The following is a 9,056-nucleotide window of genomic DNA, read 5'->3' on the forward strand; positions in this document are numbered from 1 at the left end:
GCTCTGAAAGACAAGCCGCATTATTCTCTGACTGCTCTTATTCAATTTAAGAAGCGATTTTGCCTTCCTTTTTTTCTGCCCCCACCTATTTATCCCCCTTGCTTTGCTCTCACTACAATCAGTTAAACGTGAACACAGAATCCAGGTGCCTGTTGGGGAGCTGTGTTTGTTCCCAGCATTCAGCAGATCTCTAATCAGGTCCAAAGACACAATGAATTTTTGAAGCCACATCAAGTGAAACCTTCACGTTGGGAGAAGGAGGAAGAAACCATCTCTAAGGGTTTGAGTGCGCCTCAGAAGCAACTGTGCTAACAACGGAAAGAAGGCAAAGCAGTCCCAACCTTGAAAGTTTGGAAATCGTTTTCAGATCTGACAGTCCCCCCAGGCTAAAACCTGGAGTTGAGGGGTTTTAAAGCCCATCTTTAATCAAGATGACAATTTCCTAAAAGGATGAGTCATTTTATTTCCTCAACAATAATAATGGGAAAAGAAACTTTTTTTTTTATCAAGTTGGGAAGAGAGAAAGTGACTAGAACAGAATCTACAATAGCAGCAAAACCAGTCCCAGTAGAAACCAGAAGCCTTGCAGCAAAACACTGGGAACTTTCTCCACTAAAGTTCTCCCACAGACTCTCGCCTTTCTTGCTAGGCTTTGGACTAGCTCTAAACTTTGGATTGCTACTGCCCTAAGAGTGCCTGGACTTCCCAGCAACAAGGCTAGATCTTGCCATGGATTTCATCTGACTACCTATTTTTTTATGCACAGATTTGCTGCCCTTGTCTCATCATAAAATGCATGCTTAATCGCAGCACTTACACGCTCAAAACCCTGTGTGCCTACATGTTATGGTAGGCAAAAATGATGCTGAATCTTCTGAACGTGACTTAAATCCTATTCAGTTGGCCCTACTGCAGGCCATGCATCATGGAGCACATTTTGGCAGTTATTAATGCTGCCTTTTCAACATCATCGCAGACCCACAGATCACAGATGCTCCAGAGGTGGGTAGTTAATGGGGAGCAAGAAAACCCACCTAGGCATATGGTTAAACAAATCAGTCATCAATTCACTGGGAGAGTTTTCATTTCCATCACAGCAATCTGTTGGATCCCAGAACTGTTTTTACGTGGTTCATTAGACAACAGCCTTTCTTGCTACTAGTTGGGTAAAGAGTCAAAATTGCAGTGTAATTGCAAATCTTGGAGCACAAGGCAAGAGTTCTTCAGTCCTGGAAGGTGTTGTTCAAAGGGGAAAGAAAACAGAAGGGAAGATTATGTGTGAGCAATTGAGCCCTACTGAGAGGGCAAAAAAAGTCACTGAAACTGGGATTAGCCAGATCTTGTAATGGAAAACAAGTGTCCTGTTGGTAAACTGGCACTTACACCTAAGAGAAGTGCATGCTGGGGAAAAGGAGCTCAAAGGATAGGTCAAAAGAGACCAAAAGAGGAGATTAAGCAGCATCCGAAGCTGAAAAATGATGGTTGGACCTTTTCAAGCATTTAACTCCTTGAGTTAATTAAGCACGTGGCAATAGCAGTTATTAAAAAAGAACAGTTCCCAACAATCAAAGTACGTTATTGGAAATGATACTGAGGAACCTCAGTAGAGAAACCCAGTAAATATCAAGTCAGGCTAAATAGCGCAGTTATGATTATTATTAATAATAAATCATGGCCACTGTTTCTTTTGTTTGCCAACAACAAGCATAGTTTATGGCTCTGCACAAACCTAACACACCATTTTATTACATTTCAGAGAGTGCATCCTCCTAAAATGATAATGTGTTAATAATCTATGCTGGGCTTTTTTGCAGGAACCAAAGAGCTCAAACAACTTGAAATAACATCAGCAAAAAATTATTTATTCCCCGTCCCTAGTTGCAGAGAAAACAGAGGTTTTCTTGGCTCAGTTACTTCTCAATAGATTCCTGGTTTCAATTAAAACTTTGAGAAGTTAAAAAAAAAAAAAGCCAAAGCCAATAAGAGATGGAAAAGAAGTCTCCATTCACTGAGTGTTTCTGGTTTTTTTTCCCGCCTGCTTTTACATAACCCTTCCGAACTAAGAGCAGAGTTTAAAGCACAACTTCATTGCTTGGAGGGGTTTTTCTCCTTTCAGCTAAAAAACAAATGGAGATGAAAAAAGTTTCTTCTTTGAGTGGAAGGAGCTTCTGACCGAGGGGAACAAACTCAGTGAAGGCCGAGAAAGCGCAGGAAGGTGTGCGTGAAGCAGCCACTTACACATTTTCCCTGACAGGCATTTTTTCTCCCGCCTGTGATAAAAGGTCCTAGACACTTGTTTCCTCAGGTTCGTGCTATCGTTGCCTGATGTTAAACGAGCGATTACTGTAGCCTGCACCAAGTTAGTCCTGGCTGCAGGGGCTGTCGGATCAATAATTGTTCCCATTTCAGTCCATAATATTCAACACGGGATTGGATTTGCCAGCAGTCCTTTACCCCTGAAATCCTCCTGTCAATACCAAAAGGATCAAATTACTTTCCCTGACAGGAAAGGACTAGCAGGCTCAGCGCTTCCCTCGCCTCGCACATCCTTTGCCGTTTGACAGACGGACATACCAGGCAACACGGCGAATTCCCCCCGGCCCGGCCCCGGCAGGGCCACCGCAGACCCGAGCCTAATGAAACACCTCTGCTTGCCAGAGGGAGCGGCCCTGTCCGACTCTCCCCCCCCCCCCCCCCCGCCCCGGACCTCCCCCAACCTCATTTGCTTGTGGCGGACTCCTCCCAGTGCCCAGCCCGGATCGCCGCGCTCACACAGCCGCCGGCCCACACTCCCAGCCCGGGGGCACCGCCGCCCCACGGCACCAGGATGGGTGAGCAGTGCCCCCCCCCCATGCGTATCATCCTCCCCCGCGGGGAAGCCACCCGCATCTCCCCCTGTAAACCCGCCCGGGGACGGGGGACCTGCCCGCTCGGTGGGTGCCGCGCCGGGTCGTCCCCGTTCCCCCCCCCACATGCAGCCGCTCCCCGGGCCAGGCTCCCGGCGGCAAAATGTGCTCTTAGCATCAGGCGTCAGACCCGAGATTATCAGTGCCGTTTATATGAATCACAGAATCACAGAATCACAGAATAGTAGGGGTTGGAAGGGACCTCTGTGGGTCATCTAGTCCAACCCCCCCGCCGAAGCAGGGTCACCTACAGCAGGCTGCACAGGACCTTGTCCAGGCGGGTCTTGAATATCTCCAGAGAAGGAGACTCCACAACCTCCCTGGGCAGCCTGTTCCAGTGCTCCGTCACCCTCAGAGAGAAGAAGTTCCTCCTCATGTTCAGACGGAACTTCCTGTGCCTCAGTTTGTGCCCATTACCCCTTGTCCTGTCACTGGGCACCACTGAAAAGAGCTTGGCCCCATCCTCCTGACACCCACCCTTCAGATATTTGTAGGCATTTATAAGGTCCCCTCGCAGCCTTCTCTTCTTCAGGCTGAACAAGCCCAGTTCCCTCAACCTCTCCTCGTAGGGGAGATGCTCCAGTCCCCTCACCATCCTTGTAGCCCTCCGCTGGACTCTCTCCAGTAGCTCTTCATCCTTCTTGAACTGGGGAGCCCAGAACTGGACACAGTACTCCAGATGAGGCCTCACCAGGGCAGTGTAGAGGGGAAGGAGAACCTCCCTCGTCCTGCTGGCCACACTCTTCTTGATGCACCCCAGGATCCCATTGGCCTTCTTGGCAGCCAGGGCACACTGCTGGCTCATAGTTAACCTGTCGTCCACCAGGACACCCAGGTCCCTCTCCGCAGAGCTGCTCTCCAGCAGGTCTGCCCCAAGCCTGTACTGGTGCATGAGGTTGTTCCTCCCCAGGTGCAGGACCCTGCACTTGCCCTTGTTGAACCTCATCAGGTTCCTCTCTGCCCAGCTCTCCAGCCTATCCAGGTCACGCTGAATGGCAGCACAGCCTTCCGGTGTGTCTACCACACCTCCCAGTTTGGTGTCGTCAGCAAACTTGCTGAGGGTACATTCTAACTCTTCATCCAGGTCGTTGATGAAGAAGTTAAACAAGACTGGGCCCAGTACTGACCCCTGAGGGACACCACTTGTCACCAGCCTCCAACTAGACTCAGCGCCGCTGATGACAACCCTCTGAGTTCTGCCATTCAGCCAGTTCTCTATCCACTTCACTGACCACTCATCCAGCCCACACTTCCTCAGCTTCCCCAGGAGGATATCATGGGAGACTGTGTCGAAAGCCTTGCTGAAGTCGAGGTAGACAACATCCATGGCTCTCCCTTCGTCTACCCAGCCAGTCATGTCATCGTAGAAAGCTATCAGATTGGTCAGGCATGATTTCCCCTTGGTGAATCCATGCTGACTACTCCTGATAACCTTCTTTTCTTCCACTTGCTTCATGATGGCCTCCAGGATAAGCTGCTCCATCACCTTTCCCGGGATGGAGGTGAGGCTGACCGGCCTGTAGTTCCCTGGGTCCTCCTTCTTGCCCTTTTTGAAGATTGGAATGACATTGGCCTTTCTCCAGTCCTCGGGCACCTCTCCTGTCCTCCAGGACCTCTCAAAGATGATGGAGAGTGGCTCAGCAATGACATCCGCCAGCTCCCTCAGCACTCGTGGGTGCAAATGAAGCGGAAGTGAATCGGAAATCCTTCTCTCAACTGCCTTTTTAGACACATAAATACACACAGGCAGGGGCAGGCAGCGTAGGGGACCGCCAGTGCGATGCACACACACACGCACTGACACACAGGGAAAAAAGGGCGGAGGGACTCGACTGCCCACTGCCCACCGGGGAGACTCAGCGAGGAAGGGGTATGAGTGCATGGAGGTAGGCAGGGAGCCTTGAGCCAGGGCTGGACTTGACAATAGCCGCCCCCCAGCTGCAGGCTGCGTGTGTGTCCCCCCCCCCCCCCAAATACAAATACACACCCGATAATATCGGCGATATTCAAACCGCCCAAAGCCGAACTCCACTTCCACCCGGGGGGGGGGGGGGGAGGCCGAGAGGGGCCACCGGGGTCCCGGGGGCAGCAATCACCGGCTTATTAATAACCATTATTAAACCGCCTCACTTCGGCACCGAGCAGGGGGAGCGGGGGGGGGTCCCGCATTCCTAATTACTCCCCCCTCCCTTCTTTGCTTCTGCAAATTGCCGCTTTTCGGGGGCTGCGTGTCCTTTTCAATGTCAAAAAGAATCGCGGGGCCTCGGCGGCCACCCCGAAACAGTAGAGCTGCCCCCCCCGCCTCCCCGCGCCCACCGCCCGGCACTGCCGCGGACCCCGCGCACACGCACACCCACTCACACACAAATCCCCATAAGGTTACAACGTTGCTCTCTAGCTCCACTTAACCTGCAATTTACGAAGCGGGGGGGGGGGTGTCTCCCCCCTCCTCTCCTTTCTACACTCTCACACATAGCTGCCACCTACCCCCAGCACCGTCGGGGAAACATACAGGCTACCAAAGGGGTGGTTGGGGGGAATAAAGGGGGGTAAATACATTGTGCAAACTCCTAAAAAAATCGCAACCCCTTGCCAGCAGCATGTTTTTACCCCACCCCACCCCCCCCAGCCACAAAGAGTGGGGAGGGAAGGGGTCGGAGGGGGCGAGGACGACTCGCATGCATTGCACAGCGGAGAAATTCCCCCCCCCCCCTAAATAAAGCCCTTTCCGCGCCATTGCAAAGTCACAACACGAAAAAAAGGAGACGACATTAACTTTTGCATGCAGAGGGGAAAAAGGCGGGGGGGGGGGGAAGGGAAAAGAGAGAGGGGTAAGACCCTCCTGCAATCTGGAAATCTGGATCACCAAGACAGACCTTTCCTCGATGTCTCAGGTTTTTTGTTGCTTTTTTGTTTGTTTGTTGTTTTTGTTTTTTTTTACTAACCCATATCCCCAAAACGGCAGCGGGGGCTTCTTAGCAGCTTCCTCTTCTTCTTTCTTCCTCCTCCTCTCTCGGATTCCCCCCTTCTTGTCTCTTCTCTTTTAGATCCCGGTTTCAATCCCTCGCCACAGCCCCCAAAGGTGCTTTTGCTTGTGTTGCGGCAAATCCATGGCGGTGTTCATCTGTCAGATTAGGGGAGCGCACGGCCGCGCAGCACACGCAGAGCGGAGAGGGAGGAGGGCGGGGGGGGAGGAGGGAAGGCACCCGGGGAGAGGGAGATGGACGGACAGACAGAGGGATAGATAGCTCGATAGATAAATTATAGATAGATAAATAGAGTGCGACAGAGAGAGAAGGGGGGGAAAATGGCGTCTTGGAAGCCGGAATCCTGGAGTAAATCAAATTAACACGCAACACCCAGAGCAGTCCTGGCTAATTTTAGCAGGATCCAAAATAAAACGAAAAGGAAAAGGGGGGTGGGAAGGAGGAGAAGGAGGAGGGGGAGAAGGAGGAAAAAAAAAAGGGGGGGAGAGCAAAAAAAAAAGAAGAAAAAAATCAATGCACTGGATAAAATCCTGGATTTGAAATCGATGGAGCTTGTCTCTGGCTCTCTGGCTTTTCCTTTTCTTTCTTTTTTTTGTTGGAGGGGGGCTTTTTTTGCTTTCTGTTTGTTGTTGTTGGTTGGTTGAGGCCTTTTGAAGGAGGGCGAGGGGAAAGCGATTTCGGTTTTGCTTTTCCCGGCGAGGAGTTTAACAAAAAAAAAACACAACCCAAACAAAAAACCACACACCACGAAAAGAAAGAAAGACCAAAACCCCGCGACAAGAAAAGGCTGTCGGCGGCGAGGAAGCTGTTCCCTTTATTCCGGCTCTCTCGTCTTCCGGAGCGGGCCCGCGGTGTTGCCGGAGCTCCGGCGGGCTGCGGGGCTGCCGCCGCCTGCTCCCCCCGCCGCGCCACGCCGCGCCGCGCCGCCCCGCGCCGCTCCGGGCGAGGGAGGGCAGAGTTGAGGCGGGGAGGGGGAAACACCCCCTTTTCCTAACGGGCACGGGATCGATGTTCACACATGCACCCCACCACCCCTCCTGGGCGAGAGTACAGTCTCAGAAAGGGGGCGTCTGGGGGCTGCTTTTTGCTCACCGCTGGATTTTCCTTTCTCTGTCTTTTATTTTGTCTTTTGGTGTGGTTCCCCCTTCTCTCCCTCTCCCTCCCCTCAAGGGGCGGCGATTTGTTTAAGCAGATCTGGGGGCTGATGGCTCCGTCTCTCTCTTTCCTCTGTTTCTCTCGCTCGCTCCCAGAGTCCTGTAGCACTGGGGCTGGCGAGCGGGGCGGGGGGGGGAATAAATGGTAATCATCAGGCACACACACAGACAGACACACACTCGGGGTGGCTGCAATGCTCAGCCCTGGGTTAATGTACTCAACAGTGCCACTACTTGACACAACAGCAGCATTATGGGGGCAGGGGACAAAAGGCAAAGACGGTGAGACTCAGGTTAGTGGCATTTATCCCGCTCCAATCTCTCCCTCTCCCACACCCCCCACCCCCCATCCTTATCACAGCCATGCCCTGCGTGGGAGATCTTTGGGGTCCAGTGACTGCTGTTCAGACCTGAGGTGAGGAATCCCTGTCTAGGGTTGGGGGAGACAAGCAAGGACTCCCAACATCTATTTTAAGGATTAAAGCCCCCTCCACCTTTCAGTATGAAGCAGTAACAGTGCCCAAAATGCAGCACAAATTCAGCTCCGAGCCAGTGGAGCTGTGCAAAATCCAAGTCCTTGGGCTTTTGCTTTCCCACTCTTGCTCTGCCAGCGGTCTAGATGATGCTGATGTTTGGGTTGCCAGTTTGGCAAACCTTTATTCACAGGAGTAAATTGTTGGCTTGCCTGAGTAATCACGCAGGTGATGAAGAGGAACCCCCAGAAAAGGGAAGGTTTGTGGGATGGAGCTGTGGAAGTGTACTTACAGGTGAAGGTAACATTGGGGGGGAGTAGCGAGTACCCCCCTGGGTACCTCTGCATGTTGGATCCCTTGCAGAGATGGTGCCACAGGGATCCCTGTCCCAGAGAAGAAGGCTCGAAGTACAACAAGTTTCTCCCCTTTGCTCTGGGACAAATGGTAACCACAGGCCGTCAACCAAGTGACCCAAATTCAGGGTTCAACTGATGCAAGGACTACCTGGGTTGACCCCCACCAGCCATGGAGGGTTATTCATATGCCACAATCCCTTAAATGTGTAGCAACAGATTTAGGACAGGTCCCAATCCAGCTCCAGCTTGGTAGGAGAGCTTTGAGTAGCCCACGAGATGCCGGTGTAGCCCTCACCATCCCTCAGCAGACTCAACTACATGGGTGAGTATGTGCCCTCAGCCCCACTGTGTTTCCTCATGTTTTCTGGGAAAAGCTCCCAGACAAAAATCACACCAAGACATTAGTTGCGTTTGGATCTCTCTGTATGACTGATGTCTGCCGTGATGCCCTGTTCTGCTTTGGCTGCAGCCGGCAACAAAAGCGCCACGCGGCCGCCCCTCCCCCCGCCGCGGTGCGGAGGAGAATGGAAAGAAACAGGCAGAAACTGGTGGGTCGGGATAAGGGCAGTTTAACAGAACAGCAAACAAAAGGAACAGTAACAACAATGATAAAGAAAAGGGGAATACACAAAACAAACCAGCAGAACAGAACCGCTCTCTCAGACCTAACCGCCGCTGAGCCCTCCCAAGCCGCAAGTGAGTTCCCACCGCCCAGCTGCCCCCCACCGGAACCCAGCATGACGGCACATGGTATGGAATACCCTGCTTTGTTTAGCCAGGTTGGGGTTGGGTCAGCCCGCCCGGCTGTGTCCCTTCCTGGATTCCGGTGAAAATTAACCCTGTCCTGGCCAAACCCAGGACATTATCCACCCCTTATTCCATACCATCTACGTCATGCCCAGGTCCCCCATTGTCCAGTTGATCACCACCACTTCTCCTGTCTCCAGATATCATTCCCTTAGTCTATGGATCATCACTCCAAAGTGTCCGCTGAGTTCATTTAATCCATGACTTCAGGCTCCATCAGTCGTAATGGTCTTCCGTGGCAGGAGAGGTGGTGTGTGGTGATGGGCGGTCACTTGCTGCATCCGGAGCTCACGGCTCATGTATCTGGTGTGGCCCGTGCCCACAGTCTGCAGATTGGAGATGTTGATCTCGATGAAGTTGCTGGGTGCCAGTT

At 52.2% G+C, this 9,056-nt stretch overlaps 1 protein-coding gene across 1 annotated transcript in view; it reads right to left on the reverse strand.

Moving 5' to 3' along the window:
- Positions 1–6,532, reverse strand: part of LOC104335588 (SET-binding protein) — a 353,439-nt gene extending 346,907 nt beyond the window's left edge. The window contains exon 1 of the mRNA XM_075446728.1: positions 5,852–6,532. The gene's annotated coding sequence lies outside the window, so the exon portion shown is untranslated. The remainder of the gene's footprint in view (positions 1–5,851) is intronic.
- Positions 6,533–9,056: the final 2,524 nt, after the last annotated feature.

Source organism: Opisthocomus hoazin, chromosome W, assembly GCF_030867145.1.
Source record: "Opisthocomus hoazin isolate bOpiHoa1 chromosome W, bOpiHoa1.hap1, whole genome shotgun sequence".
In the NCBI taxonomy this organism is placed as follows: domain Eukaryota; kingdom Metazoa; phylum Chordata; class Aves; order Opisthocomiformes; family Opisthocomidae; genus Opisthocomus; species Opisthocomus hoazin.